Below are 15,878 nucleotides of genomic sequence, written 5' to 3'. Positions count from 1 at the left end.
ACTGATAGGGTGATGAGGGATCGTAACGCCCCTCTACCCCCAGAGGATAATCCCAGTGGCTCCCACCCCGACCAGCATTCCTGGTGGCAGCCTCCGGCGGGCTTTCCTCCGCCGGGTCCTTCCTAGGCGATTTAACCTGACCTGTGCTCCCTGTTTGCTCAGGAATTACGTTTCTAACATTTTGAGAATTATACTCCGACAGTTTGTAAACATATTTTTCCAAAATTAAAATACACGCTCAACAAACAAAATTCAGAAAATATAAACAAGTCCCACAGAGAGCACGCCGTGGACGGTCTCGGCCCGTCTGCCAGTGTCCTCTCTCGGGCTCGCTGCCCGCGGGCCGGCCGGCTGCACCCCTCCCACCGCGGCCCGAACCGCCGCCTGAGCCCACGCCCGGCTCACCTGCGGGCAGAGCTGCCGGAACTCTGCCCGCCCCGCCTGCAGACGGGACGACCGGACCCCCCGCCCGACCCACCTGCACACCTGAGGACGGAGAGCTGGACCCCGTCCCACCGCCCACAGTCCAGGCAGGGCCGCCAAGTCCCGCGGGCCGCACGCGGGAAATTCGGGGCTCCTCCGCGCCAGGACTGGGGGCTCTCAACTCCACGAGAACACGCCGACTGGACCCGGAGACCCCGGACCCCGCCCCCCGCCCGGCGCCTACCTGCGCACGGATGTGTCCCGACCGGCGCACACGTCGCCGCGCACGCGCACCCGGGGGCGGGGCCTAGCGGCGGCCGGGCGCTACCAAAGCGTTAGCCGGGGGGGCCTCGGGCTGTACCACCAGCTGGCTGCTGGGGGGGCGGGGCGGAGGCGGACCCGATGCGCTCTCCGCCCCGCCTCTCCCGCCTCTACAGTGAGCCAGCCCCGAGCGCACCCCTCACGCCCCAGGTCGATTCCTCCCGAACAGTGATGAGCAAGGCAAGGGTCGCCCTAGCCGACTGCACTCGCGCTGGGGTCCTGGGGCCCCCTGGGGGGAGCGGCCCGGCAACTCCTCTGTGCCCACCGCCCCGGCTCGCGGACAGGACCCGGCAGAGCCCCCATGTGACCCCGAAGCCCAGCCCCCCGGAAGGCCCGCTGGGCCGCGCAGCCCGGCCGTGACTCAGCCCTGCGGCCCCGCCGGGTCCACGCGCAGAGGCCGGCCCGAGGCCACGGCGCCCGGGAAGCAGGGTCAAGTGCAGTTTCTCTTCCCCACTCCCTGCGGCCGTGGGCAGGGGACCCGGCTCCCCTCCACCCTGTTCCGCCCAGGCCGGCCCCGCGCTCGGAACCGAATCTGGGCCCCGGCCCCCTGGCTTTCACGGCGCCGGCTGGGCATGCGGCCCGAGGGTCCCTGGTTGTGACGGGGCAGCAGCTGGCATTGCTCAGCAGGCAGCTCCTGTGGACGGCGGAGTGCGTCCCGCGGGGTGTGGGATGGACGTGTGAACCGCCAGCCGGCTCCCTCCCCGCCCGCGGCCTCCCGCCCGCGAGGCCCGCAGAAGATGCAGCCGAGGGGCCCAAAACCTGGCGCAGCCTCCCCGGCTTGGAGTCGGACAGCCCTGGGCTCCAGACTCGCCAGCTGGGAGAGGTTGAGAGAACCTGCTTAACCTGGAGCCCGGCCTCGGGTGTGAAGGTGGACGCCCGCCTGGCCGGGGGCGCCCCGAAGCTCACGTGTCCCCATGGTCTCACCCCGCAGCCTTTCTTACTTTAGGGTACTCATCACCATTGGGCCTTCTGTACTTTCATGGGTTTGTCTTAGTTATTTGTTGATTTTCTGTGTCCTCTGACTAAAATGCCAGCTGCATGAGAGGGGAACATGGTCTTGTCAGTGTTTTATCCCCAGACCTGGAACGGGCCCGGCACGTCACTGGCGCCCAGTGCACGTCTGCGGAAAGAACAAGTGAAATCGCATGCGGGTCGTCTGTGTCCCGCTCCCCTCCCCGCACCTACCCCCCCCCCCCCCCCCAGCCTCCTGTATGAGAGGCACGCAGTCGTTTTACAGAGTTGAATTAAAAGCATGACAGCCTTGAGGCTCGCGCTTGTTTTGTGCTGTCCCCTTCCCTGTAAGGTGGTGCAGAGAGCCACTGCTTCGGCTACCTCTCAGGACTTCTCCGAGGACGAAATAAGGTGTTTAAATTATCAACGCCCCTTGAAAATTCAGCACATTGGGGAGGTTTACATTCACGGTCAAATTAGGCTGCTTTTCTGATTCTCGTCTAGGCTGAGGCTAAACCCCGAGTCCTTAGTGTCCTGTGAAAATAGACGTAAATGCTCGCGGTGCCACCACCTCCACGGTCCCTGCCTTCATTCTCGGTTCCTCTGCAGTGCCCAGGCCTGCCTTTCAAAGGAGGAACTGGGGCTCAGTGATGACCTGCTTAGTCATGCAGGCGGTAAATTCCTCAGCTTGTTCAAGGATTGTGTCTTTCTGCTCTGCTATCTTTAAAGCATCCTGATAAAAACAATCATTTTTTTTCAAAATTTACAGGTATAACTGGTGATACATAACCCAGCAGAAGTGAGAAGACTTTGAATGAAATGCACCCTGATTCCTGCTCACAACCTGTCCTCCCCAGTGAGGCACCCAGGTTTCCAGCCTGGCCGCTGGCCTCCCGAGGTCCATCTCCTCCCAGCTCCAGCCCTCTCCCTGCCCAACAGCAAGGTCACTGTGTGTGTGACATCAAGCTAAGCCCTTTCTGTAAATGGTCCTTTCCCACCTCAGCTGCACGGCAGGCTCTTGGACACTCTTACCCACGTGTGTTAGATGAGGAAACAGGTTCACGTCGGTGAGGTTGGGCCTTGTCCTGCTTGCTACAGCAGCTCAGGATGAGGCTGAGTTTTGGGGTTTTACGCCGTGAGGACTTGAAGAGGACTAAAAACTCACCAGGAGGCGGTCAGGACGGCATCTCGTTTTTTTCTGATCGTATAAGTAACACATGCTCATTGTTTGTTTAATTAAGAAAAAAACAGGCTTTTAAAAGACATTAGCAGAGGGGTGGTGCGATTTCTCCTCTGTGCCCATTTCTTTCTAAGAAATAAGCTGGTGAGGGAGGGAGGGGTCTCCCCAGTTTTAAACCTGGGAGTTACTCAGAAGAGAGCATGGCTGGCTCTGGAGCACAGATGTCCCCACACCCTGCTTCCAAACGGCAGTTTAAAGCCCCGGAACCCGGGCTCGCCATCTGCGGACGATGGGTCCTAAACAAGCATGGGCCTCTCGATTTCTGAATACCAGTGAGCGGGGTCTCTCTCCCTGACCCAGCGCTAGCTGGGCTTCTCTCCGTCCTCAAGGCCTGACCTTGGGTCTGTCCCTGCATGGTTAGTTCAGCTTTAGCAACCCCCGCCAACCCTGGATATCTGATCAAATTCCTCCCGCCCCACCTCGCTGTGTGATCACCTGAGCTTGCCTTCAGCAAGAATCCTGCTGAGTCCATCCCGTTCAGGATGCCCCTGGCCTTGATGTTTGCCCCCAGTCATGTCCAGTCCACCGGCACTCCAGACACACACCCTGCTCCTTGGCTGTGATCCCCACTTGTCCCTGTTGTATTCGGAGCTGAGCCAGTCCCCCTTCCCCCCCGCAGGCCCCGTGGTGCTGGTCCCTACACCAGTCTCCGTGGTGCCCTGAATTAGAGCTGCCTCACTGTCCTCAGCTAGTGCCGTGAAAACTCTTTCCTCCACAATTGTGGCAAAATGAAAGCTTCCTGGGCCGCCACCGCCACCTCGGAGCCCGGGCCTGGGGGGCGGTGGGGCCGCGCATGGAGCCCCCGCCCCCCGGAGCTGCCAACACCGCCGCTGCGCTACACACAGGTACCCCTGGGATGGCGTGAGCGCTCGCCCAGCAATGGACCCTTGTGTGACGCTGTGGCAGTTTCTGCTGCAGCTGTTGAGAGAGCGAGGCAATGGCCACATCCTCTCCTGGCCCTCCCGGGATGGCGGTGAATTCAAGCTGGTGGAGGCTGAGGGGGTGGCCCGGCTCTGGGGGCTGCGCAAGAATAAGGCCAACGTGAACTGTGACAAGCCCAGCCGGGCCTGGCGGTACTACTATGATAAGAACGTCACCCGCAAAGTGAGTGGCCGGAAGTTCGTCTACAAGTTTGTGTCCTACCCCGAGGTCGCGGGGTGCTCCACTGAGGACTGCCCGCCCCAGCCTGAGGTGGCTGCCACCTCCACTGTGGCAGATGCGAGCACCACAGCTGTACACGCCGTCCCCAGGGACACTGCCTCTGGGAAGCCAGGCACACCCAGGGGTGCAGGAGTGGCAGGCCCGGGCGGCTTGGCGCGCAGCAGCCGGAACGATTACATGCGCTCGGGCCTCTATTCCACCTTCCCCATCCAGCCCCTGCAGCCGCAGCCGCAGCCGCCCTCATCCTCGGCCTTCCACAGTGCTCCCCAACACCGCCCCTGCAGGGGCAGCAGTGCAAGCCCCTCGGAGGCCTGCCTGGAGGCTGAGGAGGCCGGCCTGCCTCTGCAGGTCATCCTGACCCCACCCGAGGCCCCAAACCTTAAATCCGAAGAGCCAAGTATGGAGCCTGGGTTGGGCCGGCCACTGCCCCCATCAGTCAAAGTGGAAGTGCCCAAGGAAGAGGTAGAAGCCTCAGCCACTGGGGAGGCGGGGTTTGTCCTGGAAGCCGTCAAGGCCGAGCCAGAAGCCCCTCCCGCGGAGGGCGTGCCAGCCCGGCTGCCTGCGGTCGTTATGGAAACTGCGGTGCCGGTGGGCTTCCCTGCCACCTACGCACACATTGACCCCGGTGCTGCTGACGCCCAGCTCGCTGCCCCCCAGTATTCACTTCTGGAGCACCCTGAGTCCCACTGCACCCCGTACGTAGCCCGGCCAAGCTCTCCTTCCAGTTTCCGTCCAGTGGCAGCGCCCAGGTGCACATCCCTTCCATCAGCGTGGATGGCTTCTCAACCCCCGTGGTGCTCTCCCCAGGGCCCCAGAAGACACGACTATCACCACCACCACCCCCACCCCTTTCTGGGGTCACTCCATCCATGCCCTGAACTTCTCTCCAGCCAGCCGTCTCAAGGAGAAACACAGTTCAGCTGACAGACTCGTGCTGTGGTCGTGCTTGGGTGGGGATTCTTAGGAAAGAGGATCTCTCAGTAACCCTTCCACAGAAAACATACGACTTCTCCCTTCTTGGTCAGTCCCCCAGTGGCCGCTCTTACACGTCTCCTACTGCAGTGGTGGGGACGGTTTATTTATTTATTTTTTGAAGGCCACCGGGAGGAGCCTGGCCCTCTTGGGGGGGGGGCGGTTGGCGAGGGCATCTCCCCCATCTCCACATTTTTTCCCCAAGATGAGACAGTCGGGGTCTGGCTTGAGAAGGAACTTTCCTTATTTATTTCTCAGGCTGCCCTTGGGGAGCTGAGGGAGCCCTGTCTCCATTTTGGGGTGTGGGTAGAAGAGCTAGATTGCTGTAGGTTATTATTCCTGGCGCTCCCCAAGGGTCCAGGAAGAATTTGTGCTGTTTAACGGTTTGGGAGTTTTGGCCAAGGAAGACTCACACCCTTGGGAATGGAATATCCACCTCCCCGGCCTTTCTCTCAGACAGCTTGTCCTTTTTCAACCACCTTTTTTGGCCGGGGAGGAATCCAAACTCCTGGGGTCCTGACTGTTACCTCCCAATGGAGGGTTTTTTGGGGGAGTGGTCCCCGTCTGGGGGGCCCCTCCAACCAGTACTCCAGGTCTCCCTGTCCCCCACCCCCTGCCATTTTGATAGTATAATCTATTTTTAAACAGGGCTTTTCAATAGGGGAGAGGGAGGCATCTCTTCCTATATGAGATAGGGTGGGTGGGAGGGAAGGGGTTTTGGGGGGGTCTTCCTGCCACCCCCAAGTGTTTATTTTTGATACCAAACGTGTATTTTCAGCTCCCTCCCTCCCAGCCCCCCAATTTCCTGCGGGTGGGTACAAAGGACTCTTTAAGTGTCCGTGGAGTTGGGAGGGAGGAATGAGGGACATAAAGCCTGTCCTGTGTGAATTCCAGGCTGGAGAAGGGCGGGTTCAAAGGACTCCTGGGTTCACCTCCCGTCAGCACCGGCCCAGCCTGGGCCTGGGGACCCGGGGGTTGGTGATTTGGGGGACGGTGCTACACCTGTCTCCACTGTTTGTTTTACTTCCCCCAAAATGGATCTTTTTTCCTAAGAGTCCCAGAGAATTGGGAATTGTTCCTGTAAATATATATTTTTAAAGGTGAAAAAAAAAAAAAAAAAGAAAGAAAGAAAGCTTCCTGGAAAGAAAAAACATTTTTCATAGAAAAACGTGTCTTCTTAGAATCATTCCTGCTCCTATGAGTATTCATTATGTCCATTTCTTTTTCTGAAAAACATATTTTGAACCACAAAACATGGTGCCTATGGCTTGGATCCAAGACTCTCAAAATGTGCTGAAGGCTCAGACTGGGGCTCGACTCTTCCAGGTTTTACTCCTACTGGCTTGTAACCCTGGAAGGGTGATTTAACCTCTCTGAGCCACAAACACGAAAAGATGAGATTGGTCTAAAATCTCTTCCAGCATCAAGGCTTCTGCTCCTTGAGTGTCATATAAGTCAGGCCCGGGTTCTCTCTGTTGCAAATGATGACCTTAAAGCTAATGGATGTAATTATCTTGGCACACAAAGAATCCTTAAATCTCAGCTGGCCAAACACCGGAACAACCAGTTTTTAAAAACGCCTTGATAAGATTATATTGGTTCAAGGGCTACAGAGCCAGGCTGTGCTTTTCGGGTCGACCACCTCCCTCAGGGCCAAGTCCAGACATTTTTGGTTTTCACAGCCGGCGGGGGTGGGGCGGAGGTGCCATGGGCATCTAGTGGGTTGGGGCCGGAGATGATGCTACACGCCCTACGATGATGCATTGGGCGGAGCTCTCAACAGAGAAGTGTCAGCCATGGGGGGGCCGGGGGAGAAAGTGCCCCAGTTACAAACTGAAACCCTGCAGAGAGGCCCCCAAACTAGTCGTCCAGTTCCATCTCTTGGGTTGGTACCAGATGGTATTCAGGTGACCTGGAGGGTCAAGTGCAACTTTGAGAAATGCTTAATTCATATCCACAGAGTGATTAATACCCTTGATCTTTCACCTCGGTTATTATCTTAGAAACAAATGTACAGGCTCAAAATTCGCCCTCCCTTCCCCCACCCTCCAAACACAGCACAATGTGATACACAGATCAAATACATAGGCATATAACGGAAAATGGAATTTAGTGTTTTCAAAATGTCACGTAGAATGTTGTAAGGTAGGCAGATTCAAAAAGCCACACACTGAGATGGGACATTTGCAAAATCGCCAAACGACGAAAACCTAGTTTCCAGTTTCCCTCCCTGGGAACTGCCCTGTCTGATACAGAGACAAGGATGTGAGACTTCGGATCAGCTGACCAGAAACCATCAACGGCAATTAGGAAATACACTCCCGATTCTGAGGTCTTTCTCTCTTGTTAAAGTCACTGAACCAAAGTCATCGTGAAGGAGCCAGGTCCCAAGGCTCTCCAGCTCACCATGGACTGAGGGCCACCGATAACCAGACAATCACTTCTTCTCACGACGCCGTCTGCTCAGTAAGACCAGGGCAGAGCCACTCTGGTCTTAATAATTACTTGGTAGGCGTGAGGCATGTTACAAGCAAGGTCTGAGTCATTCTGCACAAGAGTCACCCAGCACGAGGACCACAGGACGCCCATACGTCACACCTGGGCCGTGGTCACACCTGGCGTGGGGCAGGGTGGCCTGGCACCACATCCAAACCCGAGCCCAGCTGGCAAACCTGTTTAGTGTAAGTCGTCTGAAGGTAAAGAGAGGCAGCAAGACTTAGGACGAAGCCTTCAGTGGGTCCGACAGGAGATGGTCTCGCCTTCACCAGGTAAAACTCACCATGTTGGGGTGACATTGACACGCGCTGACCTAAGAGTCACATTTTCCAACAAAAGTGCAGACAGGGTGGCTTTATTTCTGCACACTGCCGACTGGTCTTTTGTTCTTTTCTACCAATAAATATTAACCCCGAAAATCAATGTGCTTTCAACCTCCAGGTACCTGGGAGTGAACTTCTTGCTAGTACACAATTTACTTAAGAAAATAACAGAATGGTTTGTGCTAGGGTTTACAAATACCGAGAGAAGAGACAGGGCCTGAGCTCAGGGTAGTTACTATATTGTAGAAAATAATAATACCCATGTAGATAATGCTTTAGATTATAAAGTTTGTTTCATAAACTTTTTCTTCAGCATGTGCTCTAAGAATATTAAAGTGAACAAGTAACCACAGCCATTTCAGTTAACCCTGATCCATTCCAAAAGAAGAAGAGATATTGCTATAAAACAGAATGTACTCCCAATTGAGAAAGTCAGTCTTGGTTTAAAGCGTTGTGTTTGTGTATTAAGGATGTTTTTTATTGTCTGTATTTACGATGCTTTGATATCTTGGGGCCTGTCTGACCAGGGAGGACTGCCCCTCCCAGGCTGAGCAGACCACATGTAAACACGCAGGACAAGCAAAAGTTAAGAGAATTCAGCACCACCAAACCAGCTTTACAACAAATGCTAAAGGAACTTCTCTAGGCAGGAAACACAAGAGAAGGAAAAGACCTACAACAACAAACCCAAAACAATTAAGAAAATGGTAATAGGAACATACATGTCAGTAACTACCTTAAATGTAAATGGATTAAACATTCCAACCAAAAGACACAAATTGGCTGAATGGACACAAAAAATAAGACCCATATATATGCTGTCTACAAGAGATCCTCTTCAGACCTAAGAACACATACAGACTGAAAGTGAAGGGATGGAAAAAGACATTCCATGCAGATGGAAATCAAAAGAAAGCTGGAAGAGCAATTCTCATATCAGACAGAGTAGACTTTAAAATGAAGACTATTACAAGAGACAAGAAGGACACTACATAGTGATCAAGGGATTGATCCAAGAAGAAGATATACCAATTGTAAATATTTATGCACCCAACATAGGAGCACCTCAATACATAAAGCAAATGCTAACAGCCATAAAAGGGGAAATTGACAGTAACGCAATCATAGTAGGGGACTTTAACACACCACTTTCACCAATGGACAGATCATCAAAATGAAAATAGATAAGGAAACAGAAGCTTTATATGACACATTAGAGAAGATGGACTTAATTGATATTTTTAGGACATTCCATCCAAAAACAACAGAATACACTTTCTTCTCAAGTGCTCATGGAACATTCTCCATGAATGGTCCATATCTTGGTCACAAATAAAGCCTTGGTAAATTTAAGAAAATTGAAATCATATCAAGTATCTTTTCCAACCACAATGCGATGAGACTAGATATCAATTACAGGGAAAAAAACTGTAAAAAATACAAATACATGGAGGCTAAACATTATGCTACTATATAACCAAGACATCATTGAAGAAATCAAAGAGGAAATAAAAAAATACCTAGAAAAAAATGACAATGAAAACATGAGGACCCAAAACCTATGGGATGCAGCAAAAGCAATTCTAAGAGGGAAGTTTATAGCAATACAATCCCACCTCAGGAAGCAAGAAAAATCTTAAATAAACAAGCTAAACTTACATCTAAAGCAATCAGAGAAAGAAGAACAAAAAAACCCCAAAGTTAGCAGAAGGAAAGAAATCATAAAGATCAGATCAGAAATAAATGGAAAAGAGATGAAGGAAATGAAGGAAACAATAGCAAAGATCGATAAAACTAAAATCTGGTTCTTTGAGAAGATAAACAAAATTGATAAACCATTAGCCAGATTCATCAAGAAAAAAAGAGAGAGGACTCAAATCAACAGAATTAGAAATGAAAAAGGAGAAGTAACAACTAATACTGCAGAAATACAAAAGATCATGAGAGATTACTACAAGCAACTATATGCCAATAAAATGGACAACCTGGAAGAAATGGACAAATTCTTAGAAAAGCACAACTTTCGAAGACTGAGCCAGAAAGAAACAGAAAATATGAACAGACCAATCACAAGCACTGAAATTGAAACTGTGTTTAAAACTCTTCCAACAAACAAAACTCCAGGACCAGATGGTTTCACAGGTGAATCCTATCAAACATTTAGAGAAGAGCTAACACCTATCCTTCTCAAACTCTTTCAAAATATAGCAGAGGGAGGAACACTTCCAAACTCATTCTATGAGGCCACCATCACCCTGATACCAAAACCAGACAAAGATGTCACAAAAAAAGAAAACTACAGGCCAATATCACTGATGAACATAGATGCAAAAATCCTCAACAAAATACTAGGAAACAGAATCCAACAGCACATTAAAAGACTCACAGGCCACGATTGAGTGCAGTTTATCCCAGGAATGCAAGGATTCTTCAATATATGCAAATCAATCAATGTGATACACCATATTAACAAATTGAAGAATAAAAACCATATGATCATCTCAATAGATGCAGAAAAAGATTTCAACAAAATTCAGCACCGATTAATGATAAAAACTCTCCAGAAAGTAGGCATAGAGGGAACCTACCTCAACATAACAAAGGCCATATATAACAAACACACAGCCAACATTGTTGTCAATGGTGGAAAATTGAAACCATTTCCTCTAAGATCAGGAACAAGACAAGGTTGCCCACTCTCACCGCTATTATTCAACATAGTTTTGGAAGTTTTAGCCACAGCAATCAGAGAAGAAAAAGAAATAAAAGGAATTCAAATGGGAAAAGAAGAAGTAAAACTGTCACTGTTTGCAGATGACATGATGCTATACATAGAGAACCCTAAAGATGTTACCAGAAAACTATGAGAGCTAATCAATGAATCTGGTAAAGTAGCAGGATACAAAATTAATGCACAGAAATCTCTTGCATTCTTACACACTAATGATGAAAAATCTGAAAGAGAAATTAAGGAAACACTCCCATTTATCATTGCAACAAAAAGAATAAAATACCTAGGAATAAACCTACCTAAGGAAAGAAAAGACCTGTATGCAGAAAACTATAAGACACTGATGAAAGAAATTAAAGATGATACAAACAGATGGAGAGATATATCATGTTCTTGGATTGGAAGAATCAACATTGTGAAAATGACTCTACTACCCAAAGCAATCTACAGATTCAGTGCAATCCCTATCAAACTACCAATGGCATTTTTCACAGAACTAGAACAAAAAGTTTCACAATTTATATGGAAACACAAAAGACCCCGAATAGCCAAAGCAATATTGAGAAAGAAAAACGGAGCTGGAGGAATCAGGCTCCCTGACTTCAGACTATACTATAAAGCTACAGTAATCAAGACAGTATGGTACTGGCACAAAAACAGAAATACATATCAATGGAACAGGATAGAAAGCCCAGAGATAAACCCATGCACATATGGTCACCTTATCTTTGACAAAGGAGGCAAGAAAAGACAGCTTCTTCAATAAGTGGTGCTGGGAAAACTGGACAGCTACATGTAAAAGAATAAAAGTAGAACACTTCCTAACACCATACACAAAAATAAACTCAAAATGGATTAAAGACCTAAATGTAGGGTCAGACACTGTAAAACTCTTAGAGGAAAACATAGGCAGAACACACTTTGATATAAATCACAGCAAGATCCTTTTTGACCCACCTCCTAGAGAAATGGAAATAAGAACAAAAATAAACAAATGAGACCTAATGAAACTTAAAAGCTTTTGCAAAGCAAACGAAACTACAAACAAGATGAAAAGACAACCCTCAGAATGGGAGAAAATATTTGCAAACGAAGCAACTGACAAAGGATTAAACTCCAAAATATATAAACAGCTCATGCAGCCCAATATTAAAAAAAACAGACAACCCAATCCAAAAATGGGCAGAAGACCTAAATAGACATTTCTCCAAAGAAGATATACAGATGGCCAAGAAGCACATGAAAAGCTGCTCAACATCACTAATTATCAGAGAAATGCAAACCAAAACTACAATGAGGCATCACCTCACACCAGTTAGAATGGGCATCATCAGAAAATCTACAAACAACAAATGCTGGAGAGGGTGTGGAGAAAAGGGAATCCTATGGTACTGTTGGTGGGAATGTAAATTGATACAGCCACTATGGATAACAGTATGGAGGTTCCTTAAAAAACTAAAAATGGAACTACCATACGACCCAGCAATCCCATTACTGGGCATATACCCTGAGAAAACCATAATTCAAAAAGACACATACACCCCAATGTTCATTGCAGCAGTATTTACAATAGCCAGAACATGGAATCAACCTAAGTGCCCATCGACAGAGGAATGGATAAAGAAGACGTGGCACATATATACAATGGAATATTACTCAGCCATAAAAAGAAACGAAATTGAGTTATTTGTAGTGAGGTGGATGGACCTAATGTCTTTCATACAGAGTGAAATAAGTCAGAAAGAGAAAAACAAATACCGTATGCTAACACACATATATGGAATCTAAAAAAAAAAAAATGGTTCTGACGAACGTAGGAGCAGGACAGGAATAAAGACGCAGACGTAGAGAATGGACTTGAGGACACGGGGAGGGGGAAGGGTAAGCTGGGACGAAGTGAGAGAGTGGCATGGACATACATACACTACCAAATGTAAAACAGATGGCTAGTGGGAAGCAGCGCGCATAGCACAGGGAGATCAGCTCGGTGCTTTGTGACCACCTAGAGGGGTGGGATAGGGAGGGTGGGAGGGAGACGCAAGAGGAAGGGGATATGGGGATATATGTATACGTATAGCTGATTCACTTTGTTATACAGCAGAAACTAACACAACATTGTAAAGCAATTATACTCCAGTAAAGATGTTTAAAACAAAAAAAAGGAAAAGAGGAACAGATAAGGTCTGCGGAGCTTCTGTCCTCCTGTCTCCTGTTGACATATGACTTGTAAATTCAAGTCAAGCTGCCTTGAAAGTTCTTTCTGTAAAGTAAACCCATGAGCCAGTGATGCAAAGGCTCATGCGTGAATCTGGGACGGGGTGCTACCCAGACCCTGACACCATCCATCTCCAATCCAGGCTTTAATTTGGCTTCTTAATGACCATTTTGGTAACAGACATTAAATTATCAACAAGCAGGAAGCAGAAGACTGTGGGGCACCCAAGGCTGGCCTGGAACTGGGGTGCAGCTGGGGGGGCGGGCAATGTGACGAATCTGGGCGCCACTGGGGACCTGTCAGGTGGGGGAGGGCAGGGGCTGCCTGGATCCGTGGAGAGACTCCTGTTTTAGGCGAAATCACTCTGAGCTCAGTCATGTGAGACACGGAAGAATTTAAACATTAAATTGTAACTCCGCACATAAAGCACCTTGGGGCCAGACAACCACCACTGTGTGGGGCGTCCCTGCAGGCGCTGCACCCCGGGCCCCGTGCAGGGTGCTCCGGGTGGTTGCAGGGGTTCCGTGTGAGGGTTACGGTTGAGCCCCGTGGCTCAGACCCTCGTTCAGTGTCCACTACGTGCTGGTTAGGCCGTCGCTGGGGTGGAAACGTGAAGTGATGATTCGGCATCACTCGCTGCCTGCCAAGAGCTCCTGGTCCAGGAGAAAAAGAGGCGCCTCTTCTCATTTATCCCATACGGCCAGCTATAGCTTGAGTGTGTGTGTCCCCAAAGTCCATACGTGGACTCCTAACCCCAAGGTGGCGGTGTTGGGAGGGGGCCTTTGGGAAGTGATGAGGTCACGAGGGTGGAGCCCCCGTGATGGGACCAGTGCCCTGATAAGAGCTCTCTCTCTCCACCCCCATCCCCTCCCTGCCACCTGGGGACACAGGGAGAAGATGCCGTCGATGAACCTGGAAGGGGGTCTGTCTGTCCTCACCAGACACGGAATCTGGACGTCCAGCCTCCAGAATGTGAGCAGTAAACGTCTGCCGTTTAAGCCCCCAACCCCTGGGGTATTTACAGCAGCCGGAGCTAAGACATGGGTGCAGCCAGCGTGTACCCATGACCACATCTCTGTCCGTATCTGTCATTCTATTTAGAATGTGGATGTATAACATGTGCATACAATAAGGAAATCAGTGCAGAGAAATTGTGTGTTCACACTGCTGAGAAGTGCCCAGCCGGGAGGCAGGCTCAGGCCCGGCCGCCTGCACTCAGGACACAGTCCCTCTCACTTTAGGGTCCTGTTGGTGTCCTGGGGCTGCTGTAACCAAGTGCTACAACCGGGCGGCTTAGAGCAACAGGGATTTATTTTCTTACAGCTCTGGGGGCCGAGTTCCCTTGGGAGGCGCAGGGGAGGGTCTGTTCCAGGCCTCCCTCCTGGCTGGTGGCAGCACACTGCCAGTCCTCACGTGCTGCGTCCAGACCCCCTTTTCATAAGGACACGTGTCATATTGCACTAGGACCCACCCTAATGACTTCATTTTAACTTGATTACCTCTATAAAGACCCTATTTCTAAATAAGGTCACATTCTGAGGTGCCAGGGGTTAGGACCCAATATATCTATTCTGGGGGGTAGGGGGGGGCAGTTCAACCTGTAACGGGATCCTTCACAGAAACCCAGGGGTCCCACCTAACCCACATCCCGCCTCCACTAGATGCTGCTGGGAACAAAGCTTTCATACCCAGGAGGCTATGGCTTCACCACTGAAGTTTCGTGGCTGCACGCATTTGGCAAACTTTAGAAGCATCAGGACTGTGTTTCAATTTCATGGTTTCACCTTCAGAACACTTAACTACTGCACCATATCCTTGGACTACATAGAATTCATAGAAATTTAAGTCAATTCCAAATATCCTTGGAATTTCATTCTATATGAAAATAATTCACGAATGAACGCGTTGCCCGGGGTTGTTGTGAGTATCAGGGCCTGGTTCACCCAGCTGGGCGCGAGGCAGCCAGGAAAGAGGGCGTGCTCGTCTCTGGCTGGTTCTGTGGAGTCAGCAGACACATGAGTCACAGTCATAAGCTGGGGGGGAGGGGGCTGCCCTGCTGCTGGGCCCCAGCCCCTCACATCTGGGGGCGGGGGAGGGTGGCCGGTAATTCTGGCTGGTTCAAGCAGGAAGCACTTTGCAGTCAGTCCTGGGGGGGGAGATTCTGGTTTGTGGTCCTACAACCTCTCATGTCTGGGGGGACGTTAGGGATCCCTGTCCTGTCCTCTCTTCCTCCCTATTGGGCTCGATATCCTTCCTTTCTTTTTCTGTTTTTTTTTAAACATCTTTATTGGAGTACAGTTGCTTTACATTGTTGTGTTTCTGCTGTATGACAAAGTGAATCAGGTATATGTACACATATGTCCCCATATCTCCTCCCTCTTAATTCTCCCTCCCACCCTCCCTATCCCACCCCTCTAGGTGGTCAGTTTTCTTCCTTTGGGGTTTGAGGCAGAGCAAGAGGAAAAGGTCGGGGTGGACATGAGCAAAAAAGAGAAGAGAAAGTGCAGGAATGGGGCTTTCCTGAGAACAGTGCCTTCTCAGCAGCTATCCCTGGCGATTGGACAGGCGACTCAGGACTCGGGCAGCTCAAGGGGGCGGGGAGCCTCCTCCCCACGTGTGGAACGTCGGGGAATGTCCCTGTGTTTTGGTCAAGCTTCAATTCCAGCGTGTGGATCCCCAGGTACCCTGTAGGCACCGAACACGGAGAGCTGGGGGCACAGAGAGCTGTGGCCGGTAATCCGGCCACAGGGTCACCCCAGAGCGATGACAGCTGAGGCCACAGCCGAGGTCGCCGTCACCCTCGAAAAATGTTTGGAACTACGGAGTCGGGACTTTGGTTTTGTTTTGCAGAAAGTATTAGGTTGGAGGGAGTGCCATGCGATGTTCTTTTTTTTTTTTTAATGTTGAGCCTTCTTTTTAATTAATTAATTTTTTTATTTTTGGCTGTGTTGGGTCTTCGTTTCTGTGCGAGGGCTTTCTCTAGTTGTGCCAAGCGGGGACCGCTCTTCATCGCGGTGCGCGGGCCTCTCCCTGTCGCGGCCTCTC

General features: G+C 50.4%; 1 long non-coding RNA gene and 1 pseudogene across 1 annotated transcript; both read left to right on the top strand.

Annotated features, from left to right (window-relative positions):
- The first annotated feature begins 754 nt into the window (after positions 1 to 754).
- On the top strand, positions 755 to 2,963 carry LOC137216046 (uncharacterized). The gene is made up of 3 exons (XR_010939564.1): positions 755 to 2,106; positions 2,200 to 2,369; positions 2,465 to 2,963. It is a non-coding gene; the product is annotated as an uncharacterized lncRNA (long non-coding RNA).
- A 474-nt stretch (positions 2,964 to 3,437) lies between these two features.
- LOC137215893 (ETS domain-containing protein Elk-1 pseudogene) lies at positions 3,438 to 6,173 on the top strand (annotated as a pseudogene).
- Positions 6,174 to 15,878: the final 9,705 nt, after the last annotated feature.

This window comes from Pseudorca crassidens, chromosome 21 (assembly GCF_039906515.1).
Source record: "Pseudorca crassidens isolate mPseCra1 chromosome 21, mPseCra1.hap1, whole genome shotgun sequence".
Classification (NCBI taxonomy): Eukaryota; Metazoa; Chordata; class Mammalia; order Artiodactyla; family Delphinidae; genus Pseudorca; species Pseudorca crassidens.
The sequence above is the reverse complement of the archived record's forward strand: the minus strand, read 5'-3'. Positions and strand labels throughout refer to the sequence as shown.